This window comes from Centruroides vittatus, unplaced genomic scaffold (genome assembly GCF_030686945.1).
Source record: "Centruroides vittatus isolate TY-2023 unplaced genomic scaffold, ASM3068694v2 contig_1213, whole genome shotgun sequence".
In the NCBI taxonomy this organism is placed as follows: Eukaryota; Metazoa; Arthropoda; class Arachnida; order Scorpiones; family Buthidae; genus Centruroides; species Centruroides vittatus.
Genome location: NW_027120776.1, coordinates 1,191,091 through 1,203,716, shown reverse-complemented (window position 1 = coordinate 1,203,716; position 12,626 = coordinate 1,191,091). Strand labels below are relative to the sequence as shown.

Sequence of the window (12,626 nt, the reverse complement as noted above, 5' to 3'; positions counted from 1 at the left end):
AAACTTTACATTTTCTCTTTCATGCTCCATAGAAACAGAATGTACAGTAATTAATAACATGCAAATCTCATTTCTGTTGTTTGACTTCCAGACATTTGACTTTTGTACAAATTTTTAGCAACACATCACATCAAGAATTGGGGACTGTCTGTATTTTGATCTAAATTATTCACCACATTTCCAAAGGGAGTCTAATACTGTATGTATTTGTTAATCATATCTTATCTTCACTTAATTCTAACCTCTCTCTGCAGCCATTGTCATTCAATGTAAAAACAATTTTTAAAAATATATAATTAAATCAACTTTTAGATAGAAATTGCAAAATGACTTTATACAGATTTTCGATTGTATATGCCTTGTGCTAACATTCTTTTGCATTTAAAAGTGCAAAAAAATCTCCCCTTGCAGTTTCCTATTTTTTATCATGTTAGATTTTCTAATGCAACAAACTGTTATAATTAGGGTTTCTGTTTTATTAAAAATAAAAAATGAAAGTTAAAAAGCAATGAAAAAAATTTTCAAGAGACTTATCATAGTGGCGTAGCGTAGTGGGGGCGACAGGGGCAGCCCGCCCCAGGCAGCATTTTTTCACAATAAATAATAATAATATCTTGTAAAAATTTGAACAATTTCATTTCATATTTTTGTCGCACCTACGATTCGGACCGATTGAAATGAGCACGGAATTTTTCAATACTTATTCTGTGAAGAAACTGGGGAATCCCCTTTCTTTAAATGAATGTATAATAATGACATCTTGCTCATTGTAGCGACTGACAACACCGTCTGTACTGACTTGTAGGGATTCCCCGTATTTTATTTAAGGGGGCGGCAAAATTTTCCTTTGCCCCAGGCAGCTGACACCCACGCTACGCCATTGCTTATCAATCCCATTTTCGTGATATCACATTGTCACTCAGTTACTCAAAAGAATGCCTGACAAATTTCAACCCTATAGCACAGTCTCCACTATAAGCATTTACCAATATATTTTCTTTCAACTGGATAAAAATAGTCAATAAGAAAAAAACACCTTTAAAATTCCAGCAAATAATTTTGCTGAAATTTTAAAACGCGTGTCCGTTACTACAAAGTGTCTTTCTGTTCGATTTTTTGATGTTCTTTCCTGAAGAAGGTCGTTAAATACGACTGAAAACGTTAGTTAGTACCTAATAAACATGGCTGCTTATCTATAAGGTGTTTTGAGTTTATTGTATGGTTAAGTTACGCAGTCTACGATGAGCAAATAATTTTATTAATAAAAACATTTTAGAACAGTTTTACCGATCTTCCTCAGTTACAATGAAATAGATTGTGAAAATAGAATGTAAATTTAAAAATAAACATTAAGCAGAATTCTAAAATAAATATATAAATACATAACTGAAATAAACATTTACACCATCTTCAACAGCAGCAAGTCTTATCCACTGAATGAATTGTGTCACTAGTGCTAGTCAAATCTATTTGTAAACTATCTATAGATGTTGCTAGCTATGATAATTTCTTTTCAATAGTGAAATCTGATGCATGTACTGCATATTAATTGTAACATTTTACAAAACACTTCTAACTTTAAATTAGCATATTTAAACTTTTGCTTAAAATTTATCATCAAAAAATATTTATTTGATGTAAATGCCAGATATGCCAGGCTAAATTGGGCTAAACTTAATCTAGCTTAGTTCTATGGGATATCGTCTTAAGTTGTTGTTACAGGTTTGAGTTGAATTTTTAATAAGAATGATTCCCAACTCCAAAATGTTTTTCATATCAAAGATCCTTAAAGTTACAGGCTGAGACTTTAACATAAACAAATAACAACTTCAACAAATTTCAAACACATCAATAGTGCTTGGTAGAGATAACCTACACATCAGCATATCAGAGTATTCTCAATATTAGAATCAGTTTGTTTTACATACTGATATTCCAATCTTATTTTTTCAACATTAGGAAGAAAAAAATTAAAAAGGGGGGAGAGAGAGAGAGCAACAGAGATCAGACCATCAATTAGTAAAATGAACAAATTTATTGAGAACATCCAACATGTTAATAATATTGGTATCAGTTTTTATCAATCAGTATGTTACATCTCTAGTATCAGTGTTACATCTCTAGTTTTTCAGTTATGAATTTCAGTTTTGTACAAGATATATGAATTGATAATATACATTTCATGTCCCCCAAAAAACTGTCATCACTTGAATCTCTTTAAAAGCAATAAGTAGATGCATACTGATCAATCATATCAATGTTGCCCATGGAAGTTGTATAACTGAGAACTACATTACATTTTCTGATTATATCTATACCATCTTTTAAAATTTTCCTGGTAGATGTCATTCTTGCAAGATTCCAAGTATTCAATTGAGTTATGACCCTTTTATCTTTCCAAGCTAAGAACAAAGGGAATAATAGGGTATTCCTTATCAGTATGCCTATGACATCCTTCTATAGCAGGAATTTAAATATAAATACAACAAAATTCTGATGCTTAATCTGTAACAATCTTTCTGAGGTGATATTACCATAATATGGAATAATATTACATATTTTGTATCTAAATCTACCAATACACATTCTTATTCCCACCTTGTAGGTTTAATAAGAGTTGCATATGATGAAATTTTCTTTCAAATCAATTACATTCATTTATGCAGATTTTTTCTGCATATAAAATGTTCTAAAAATTTCAAATTAATATATTCCAACAAATTACTGGCTTGTTGGTATATCAGTTCTGGTATCTTAAGGAAATGTTTTTAAATGCAGCATCCAAAAGATTTGGTTATATTTTACCCTTGTAATTATGTTTGAAAAAAAAAGAATTTTAATAGTGTATTCAGGACCAGTATTCTTACATTGTTTGTCACTGGCATTGTATCCATATTGAGCACTACTATGATAAAAGCCTAGAATTCATCTCATTCCACATCAGGTATGTCAAACTGAGTTCTTGGTTTTCTTATATCAGAGTACAGTTTTGTATAATTGTTTCTTTTGGGATCTTATCAACCAGTTGGTCTATGAAAAATAATAAAAATGTGCAAGTTTTACAATACTCAAGGAAATTTATGGTCCTAAGACTTTTGGCACTACTGTAAGATTTATTTTTTGTGCAATATCCTCATTTTCTGTTTTTTCTCATTTTTATTCCATTCATCACATTCTTCTATGGAAATTTGTTAGTACCTTTCTTATTAACTTATTATTAATTTCTTATTAGTACTTCATTATTGTTAGTATCTTTCTTAATGTTGTTGTTTGTTAAGTTATGGCAATGCAACACTTAGGCGATCTGCCTAGGAGGGATGCCTTCTGAGAGGTCTTTTGAGAGAAACTGGCCCCTATTTAGGTGTTACAGATGTGGAGAAAACCTGGAAAACTCCATGTGGCCAGCTTGTCCGAGCGAGGCATGAACCCACGACCGAACTCAGTGTTCAGGGTACGAAGACTGCTTGACAACTGGTGGGCCATTTTTCTTAACTCATTTTCTATTTCCTTTGCACTATTATATACTTATTACTATTTCTCTCACTAGCATAGTTACTTTCATTGTCCCCTACTATAACACTTAAAATGTCTATACATATAAGATGATTTTAAATTACTGGGGCTTCTGTATCCTATAATTTTACAACAAGAAACAAAACAAAACTGCTTGCACAATATAAAAGCATAATTCAAAAGTTGTGGGTGTAGAATCAATATAGAAGAAAGCTAAACAACTCAAACATGTGATGCTTTCTGGCAAACACAATTTCCAAGCAATTGTCAATTTTCCTCCAAGTGTAACTTTATTACAGCAACAATTCTGAGCTTCCGTACACCGAGGGAAATCACAGGGGTCTTGTAAACAATTCTTCACATATCTCTTCAAGAAATCAAGTGGCATATTATCTGATTTGAGTACAAAAGGCGACAGAATTGGTCCACAATGCCCAACCTGGCATCAGGAAAATGCATGGCAAGAAATTTTTGGATAACAAGAGTCCAGTATTATGGTGCACCTCTTGCTGAACACCACATTTGGGTGATTGTGGCTACCAACTGGGATAAGTTTGAGAGAGTGTCAATGAACAAATTAGATAAATATTGTAGATGCATATATAATATTTTAATATTGTTTATTTAGTAAATACAATCATTTAAAAGTTTCTGAAAATATTTTCTTTATCATTTTTGAAACTATTATATTTCATAAGATTCAGAGTATTTTCTGTTATTTATACAGGCTTTTTGATTGTTGAAAAGTTCTGTCTCTTGGCTTTATTGGATTATATATATATATATATATAATATATATATATATATACACACACAGCTCAATAATAGCCTATATATAAGGGGATCAATGATAAAAATTCTTAAAAGTGACCAATACATGAAAAAGATTGGAGAACTCCCGGTCTAAATCAATACTTCTCAAACAATTTGGAACAGAGGACTATTTCAATTACAGTCAAACCTCATTTATACATTTCTTAATTGTATATGTTTTGCAATTATATGTTAAATGTTAAATCACAATGTTAAATATTTTAAACAAAATAAAACACAAGTTTACTGGAACTGATAAATAAAACGAAACATCTTTAAAACTTCCAGCATAAATTTAATTGCTTAATAACGTTTTTGACTAAGCTGATCAGCCTTCGTCAGTTAAACGAATAACAAAAAATTGAACCAAATTCGAATTTACAAAAGCTGTGACAGTGCATAGTCGGGACTATGCCACACAACATTATACAAAAACTATTAAAAAGCCAAAGGCAATAAACAAAGAAACTTAATAAAAAACTGTAATAGGTGTAGTTTTTTTGCCGAAGCATAAGATCTTACATTACGTTATTCAACAAGGGACTTTCAGGCAGAAGATAGGCTATCCGCATGCATCCCTGTGGTTGATGCATTGTGTAGTTAATTGCGTTCTATGTATCGCTATTTTTTCTATGTGCTTAATTGACGAAGGCTGATCAACTCAGTCGAAAACATTATTAAGCAATTAAATTTACGCTGGAAGTTTTAAAGGTGTTGTTTCATTAAATATTTTTTCTCTAAAATATTCTCTCTATTATAAAACACTTTAAAATGGAAAAATTTAAAGCAATTATTAATAAAAAATAAAGCAAATTTTGTATTCACTTCAAATAAATCAACACTGACAACAAATTATCGGCAGATGCAAAAAGCAAAGAGAATAATACATAACCACTTTACATGTTAAGCTTTATTTGTTTTGCTTTTTCTGACAACAAATTTTCCCATTTAGCAAATCACTCCATCAGTTCAACACATTGAAAGTCTTTGCTTTCTGTTTTTCTCATTTGTTCATTCATTATTCACTGTCAATGTGAACTGATCTTTAGAATGACTATTCATTCTTACATGTTATTGGAGTTTTAGCAGAAAGATATAACTATTTTTTCAATGGATTTTGACACATTCTTGTGCACTATATGACAAAACCATTAAAAAACTTGATCATTTTTTAAAAATACATGACTTAATTTCATGCTGTTTTACTTTTCCATTTACACATTGTTCAAATGTTTAATATAGTACAAATAGTATATTGAAACTTCTTTGTTAAGAATTACTTGTACAAATTCAGTTTTACTGTATTGTATCGTACTTTTGTGACAACTATATTCACTTTGAAAGCAATTCAAAAATAATTTCACTTCATGTTTTCCTCACTTATATACAGTAGAGTGTCGTTTATCTAAATCAATTGGGGACTGGGGTTGTTCGGATAACCGATTATGTACGAAAAAATATATTAACCTGTCCGATGTTGAAATTTTTCTCCGTTGCGTGTTGCTTCGTGTTGAATTTTCGTCGATTTTAAGCCTAACGAAAATTTTTATAATAATAATCAAGGCTATTGTATTGTTAAAAATTATTTCTTTATTTTATACAAACAAAGTAAATATATTGAGAAATATAAAAACATAAAAATTATACTTTAGAAGTAAATCTAGTATCAAAAAAGTTCGATTCAGCATGACACAGTCCGACTGAAAAGCGTTCGGATAACCGGTGTTTGGATAAACGACTCTACTGTAATACTTTTCCAATTACCTTGAAAAATATATGCATTCAGATATACAAAATACATATAAAATGACATAACACAAAGGAAAATATCTGTGAATAAGTAGAGAAAAACTAATGTCAAAATTCAACACAAAATTTAAAATAAGATGTTACACATACTTGTATTATCTAATCTGAGAGACCTTTCTTTAACTTACCAAATGGCAACCTAAAAACATTCTTTAACTGGATGTTCAAATTTTCTTGATGCTTTTTTTGCTCCACTACTGTTAATGCCATTTCACCAATAAAATCAGTTTTATAAGTTGATTTTAATATTAATACTCGAACATTTTCAACCTAGTTACTATTGCCACTTCAATGAAAGAAAAGCATAAATTTCATGAAAAAGATTTTTAACAGACTGAAATTTGACAATAAAAAATAAAATCAAGGAAGCAAAAAGGGATTTAAATCATGCCTCCTCAAGGTCCAGACCTAAACAATTTATTGGAGTATTGAGATAAAGAAAATTTCTCATCTCTATATAGTCAAACCTAAAAATGGCTATAAGAGACTGTTTTAGCAACCTTTGTTAACATGGAAGGAAATGACCAGAGTAAGGTTTCCACTTTTCGGTTTTCCAAAATAAGGACAATGATGATAATTTGTACATGGGATGGTCATAATTAAGGGCAGTCTCCCAGTTTAATGCATAAGCAAAAAATTTTCAATGAATGTCTTGTGACACCTTCCAATAAAGCTTTCTCATAAGCTGCTCTATATAGTTGAGAAACAATAGATAATATACAGTAGATAACACTAGCAGTCAATATTAGCTACAACACTGTTTTTCCTATCCATGTTGCTCTTACAAAGAACATTTTATCACTTAATAAGGATGGGTGATACAACATATGGACTGGCCATAGTAAAAGCCAGTCCATACTTTACGAGAACAAAAAAAGAGGAAATGACACTAAGTAGCAATACTTTGTGCATTACCTGTGACATATTTCTGTTCTCTTTTGATTAGATAGAAAAGTAGAACTTTTCACTTTGTTGGTAGCCTACAGTTCTTTGCATCCTTCAACATGGAGACTGATAAAATTGGATAGAACTAGAGTAGAATTATGTTCAATGAATTATAATTTATCCTTTATATATTTTATGTTACTCAAATCTAAGTACATATTATCTTGATATCTGTATATACTTAAAATATTGAAAATTCACTTTGGGAAATTCTTCCTTAATTTCTTTTATGATATAACATTCTCCACTCATTTTTCCAAAGTAATTAATCACACATACTCTCATTTTTAAAAACTTTTACAAGCAAAATATGTTTCAAAGCTTCATTTTAAACTGACATGCATGCATATTCCTCTGTTCTTTTGAAGTATAAACCTTTATGGGAAGAGAACTTTTCTATTCTCATCAAGTATAAACCAACTTTAACAAAGAAAATTTGTACAAATGCAGCTCTGAACGAGGCAATTGGGATGTTATCAAAGCTGAAGACTATTCCCATAGGAGTAAAAAAGTCAAAGAAATTAATGGTCCACATCTTCATTTCTCAACCAGGGATCAGCAGTTTATCATAATCGGGAGTTTTAGGAATCCACAACACAAATATTGAGAACTGCTGGTCTACATATCACCCTTTGCAAGATATAATGATGGGTCTGAGCTACTTGTTACACAATAGGCTTTAATGAAGTATGCAGTGCAATTCCATCTCACTCCGGAAGTAGTCAGTGTAATGGCCATTTCTCATGCTTTACAAGTTTTTAGCCATTTCTAGTAGTGGAAAACGGTTGATTTTCAGCAGTGTTTTGAGAAATAGCTCAGATCTTTTCACTTTTAAATTTTACTCCATTTTTGGGTATCTTTAAAAGTCCAGAAAGCCTATATCTTGCAACACAGACCACCCATTCCTTTGACTTTTTTTTTATTCCTATGGTCACGATCCAGACCTCCAATTAAGTTGGTACAGTACAATTGCACCTCTGAATGAGATGGTTGAGAGCTGCAGACAATGCCCATAAGAGCAAAAAAGTCAAAGGAACTATACCTCTACATGAAAGATAAGCTCCCAAAATCGGCTTACTTCCAAGACGTGTGCACTCGAGAATCATGCCACATACTCCACCAAGACTTTCGCGTTTAACTATTTAGCTCGCACGACTATGCCAGCTTCAAGTAGCCTACTCGAAGCCAGTATAGTCGCGCAGCATAGAGGGGTGGCAAATCCCTCATTCAGAGTTCACATATTTCCTTAACGTCCCAACTGAATCATTCAGAGCTAGAATTGACGTCTCACCAGGAATTTATAGTCACTTTTTTGTATTATTGTCGTACTGACGTAAATGAGGTTTATCCTGCGTCATACTCTTTAATACATTATTTTAAGGGTAAAGAATATCACACACAAAACGTGTTTACGTGTCACTACCGGTTTTCCTCCATTGACTTCAACAAACGAAGTATTAAAAACCCTTTTATTCACTAAACACAATTAGAAAATTATATTTAAAATTCTTTAAATAAAGAATTTTTTATAATTATATTCTTGTTAAGTTCATACGTAATTAAGTAAAAGTAAATAAAATTACCGGTTTTCGCCGATATTTCGTTAGCTTAAAGGCTCCATTTCTGTGTAAATTTCTCAAAAAAGGGGTTAATTTTCAATATTTTATAAAGAATTTCAAAAATTTTACAATTAAATTCGACTGTTTATTAGTCCTAAACAGGAGCCGACGTTTAGAAAAACTCATTCAACTGAACTCCCTCTAGCGAACAAAATTGCTAATCGCCTCTTTCTCATTATCTGTGATTATCGTCTGTCAAAAAATAAAAATAAATGTAAAAATATATAGCCGAAATTTTATTATTTCTAATTATTAATGTTAAATTTTATCACAGAAAGTAATAATAAATAGTTAAAATATTTTTTAAATTTCAAATTTTTAAAAACATTTTTTTTTTAATGATTACAGTATATATATTTTCTTTACAATTAAAATTCCAGATGGATCGTAAATCATCTTATTTTATAATTTTAAATAATTAATGAAATCTATAAATTAGATATTAGTTAATCGATAATAATTTTTATTTAAATATACAAAAAAAAAATAAAAAATAAAAATAAATTAATATAAAAAAAGCTAAATACTGTTATAACAATTTAAATAATTTTTAAGAAAAATTTATTATTTAAAGATATAAAGTGTAAAACAGTAAAACAATTAATTTTAATTGAAACATATTTAAAACATTTATTTAAAAATTATCATAAAATTACAAAAGGGTAATTGCATTATATCACGTAATCGTCGTGACGTCATTAAAATATATTTTCTATTTATTTTAAACGTCATAATTGAAAAGAATAATAACTTTTTAATAATTCGCAACATTTAAAAATTATTTCTTTATATACGCAAGAATAATTTTTAAGTTAAATAAATTTATAGATTAATTGTGGTAGTCGTCGAGGTCGAGGATATTACAAAATGGAGTAATGTTGGAAGTATTGAGTTTTGTATGTTTTGACGATTAAAACTTTAAAGAATTAAATTAATAAAACAAAAAAAGTAGTAAGAACTACCACATAATCGAAGAATTATCAGTTTTAAGATGTAATGTAGAAAGAAGAGTAAAATATTTTAATAGGTACGATTATTTTGATCAGAAATTCGTTAGGCCTATTTTTGGGTTGCTGAAAAAATGAATACAAACTTGTGTTAAATATACTACTTCATTCATTCTATTGTTTATCTTGAATTATTGAATATACCAAACATATTGGAAATATAACACTTAAAGTTTAAACATACACAGAAATCATTGTCGTAGTATTGTTTATCGCCTGTCTTTACTTCAATAATAAAAACAATCTGGCTTACTCTTCCATATTTAGTTTCATTTACATGCCCATAACTTATGCAGCTGTTTAGTCTTCAATATTCATTCTTATTTATCCATATTAATATATCATTCTTATTTATCCATATTATTTATCCATATTAATTCATTTTCATTTGTTCAAATCATTGTTTGGTTATGTGCTTTGTGTCGTATTACTTTAAATGAATATGCGAGTGCCAAGTTTTGGCTCTGTGGTAGGCCAACTGTAATATTTATGTTTTGGCTGGGGATGCATTGGCCATGTTTGGCAGACTCGATGGTTGTAACTGAGCAAATCAGTAGCTGTTACATAGCAACCTGGATCTGCCGAATGACGAGTGACGTATGGTCAGTTTCGGGTAGTGTAAATGAAAGATGCTACCAAATGTGACGTCAAATGTGTTCTGAAAGAAAGGGCATTCGGCAAAAAAATACTTGACAGTTCTGGAGTTGTCAAGTATTTTTCTGCCAAACGCCCTCTGCTGTTTCGAACGTGTTTGATATTTTGATGTCACATTTAGTAGCATCTTCCATTTACGCTACCTGAAAGTGACCGATGACAGCTGCTTTTTGTTCCAATGTGTATGTTGCTCAGTGTTCAGCAGATGTAACTGTAATGGCTACCGATTGAAATGCCTTTGTTCGGTTACACCTGTTGACTCTGCTGAATGTTGCCATTGAAAATGGGATCTAAAACTGATTGAGCTTTGGTTATTTTTAAAAATTTATGTATTGATATATAAAATTGGTGATATTGGAGTGTTAATAAGATTGCTCTATTCAAAGATTGATTTTACTACAAAATAATAAAAACAGGTAAAATTGGGAACGTCTGGTCACTTTATCTGTGGAGGACTTATTGCACGCTATTGATGCAGTGGGAGAGATTGTACGAAGATGGATGAACACGATTCATTTGTTTATTATAACATTCGTCTTTGTGTGATCTCTCCTGCTGCGTCGATAGTGTGTGGTAAGTTCTCCATGTGGCAAAAACTTAACACTTGCTAATTTGTTTCTTGTTGTCATTTTGTTCAAAAATGCAGTAATCTTTCAAAAGTGGATGTAAATATAAAATAAATACTTCTAAAACACCAAAAAATCTAGCAATGAGAAATGTTTTTGACCATATTTGTTATGTTATCCTCAGGATGACCTTTGAATATGGTTGAAAACATTAGTTAATTGTTAATGTTTTCTTGTTTGCTGTATTTTTTGGTTTTTTTTTTAGAAATATTTGTTTTATATCCTCTTTCAACATCTTGTTGGATCATATTGGTTAGAGCTTTCCATCCTTTATCTTCAGACCTTTAAGCATTTTTTTATAGGCAACTATTCCATCATAAAAGACAGTTTACATGTTAATGTCAATTAACATGATTTTCCTTCAGATTGTTTCATCAGGTAAAACAATGCATTGAAGATTATAGGAGTCAAAACTACTTAGATTTGAATTCCTGATTTGAAAAAGTTTTTGATCTGCTGAGTACAATGTTTTATCTGATAAAGAAGTTTTGACTCATGAACTTTATAGCATTTGTGTTTCACCTGATATTACATGGAGTTAACATAACCTGAAACTAGTTTGTTTTATTATTAAATAACTATTAATTACATTTTTAAACTTCATATTGATGATTCAGAATTCTAAATTATTTTTTAATTATTTAATAATTATATAAATGTTTTATTTTGAGTTTTGAAAGATTGATTTTATACTGAATTACCTGTGTTGTTTTAATTTTTAACTATATGTTTTAATTATGTTTGTTTCTTGCTTATGCTGTTGGTTTATCTGTCAGTTATTATTTTAATTGTATAAAAATTGGTTAAACTAGCATAAGATTTATTTTTATATCGAAATGTGAAATGTATGCAGAGATTTTAACAGATTTTTGATTACTCTCTAAATGATTTCTTCTTTTTTTTTTAAATTATTTTTCTTATTTAACTGTAAGTCTCAGAATATGAATTTAAAATGATTAAGATACAGATTAAGTGTTTCTGTATGAATTTCAAATGGAGTGGGACTTGTTATTGGTTGATTAATTGGAAAAAAGAAATCAAGTAATTTTGTTAAAAGTATTACAGTTTATGTAAATTCTTTTAAAGCTTCATGTAAGACAAAACATACAGTGAAGCATCCAGAAAATCCAAACATCAAAATCTGGATTTGGCAGTTGAAAAATGAATATTAAAATTCTGATTTATACCTATTTGAAAATCTGGATGGGATCTAGCCCCAATTAGTCCAGATTTTCAACACTTTACTGAATTTTTATTAGTATAATTAGTTGTAGGGTTTATTTTTTTGAGCAAAGTCACTCAAATAGCTGACAGCCGACAATATAGAAATTTTACGCAAAGCATCTTATTTACATATCACTTGTTTTAATCTTATCTACATCATGTATATCTATTATCTCTGCTATTTAAACTTGTCTTTCTTTTTATTTATATCGATAAAATGTTAATCTGGTGAGGTGATTTATAGGGTTTCTACTATATAATATATACAAAAAGTAATAAGAATGAAATCAAGTCAAATGAACGGGAAAATTAGAGGAAATAATAGGAAAATTGAGATATTTGTAACCATATTTCAATTTTTTTTTCAGATTTTATTGGATTTCTCATTAACTTTTAAATTGTTTCATTATTACAGA

At 29.8% G+C, this 12,626-nt stretch overlaps 2 protein-coding genes across 3 annotated transcripts in view; one reads left to right on the top strand and one right to left on the bottom strand.

The window, feature by feature from the left end:
* Ssu72 (Ssu72 CTD phosphatase) overlaps positions 1 to 8,849 on the bottom strand; it is a 204,141-nt gene extending 195,292 nt beyond the window's left edge. For both annotated transcript variants that reach the window (XM_067283838.1, XM_067283829.1), the window contains exon 1: positions 8,664 to 8,849. The gene's annotated coding sequence lies outside the window, so the exon portion shown is untranslated. The remainder of the gene's footprint in view (positions 1 to 8,663) is intronic.
* Positions 8,850 to 9,557: 708 nt separating this feature from the next.
* The window catches only part of Wdr33 (WD repeat domain 33), a 97,201-nt gene continuing 94,132 nt past the window's right edge, over positions 9,558 to 12,626 (top strand). Inside the window, exon 1 of the mRNA XM_067283519.1 lies at positions 9,558 to 9,726. The gene's annotated coding sequence lies outside the window, so the exon portion shown is untranslated. The remainder of the gene's footprint in view (positions 9,727 to 12,626) is intronic.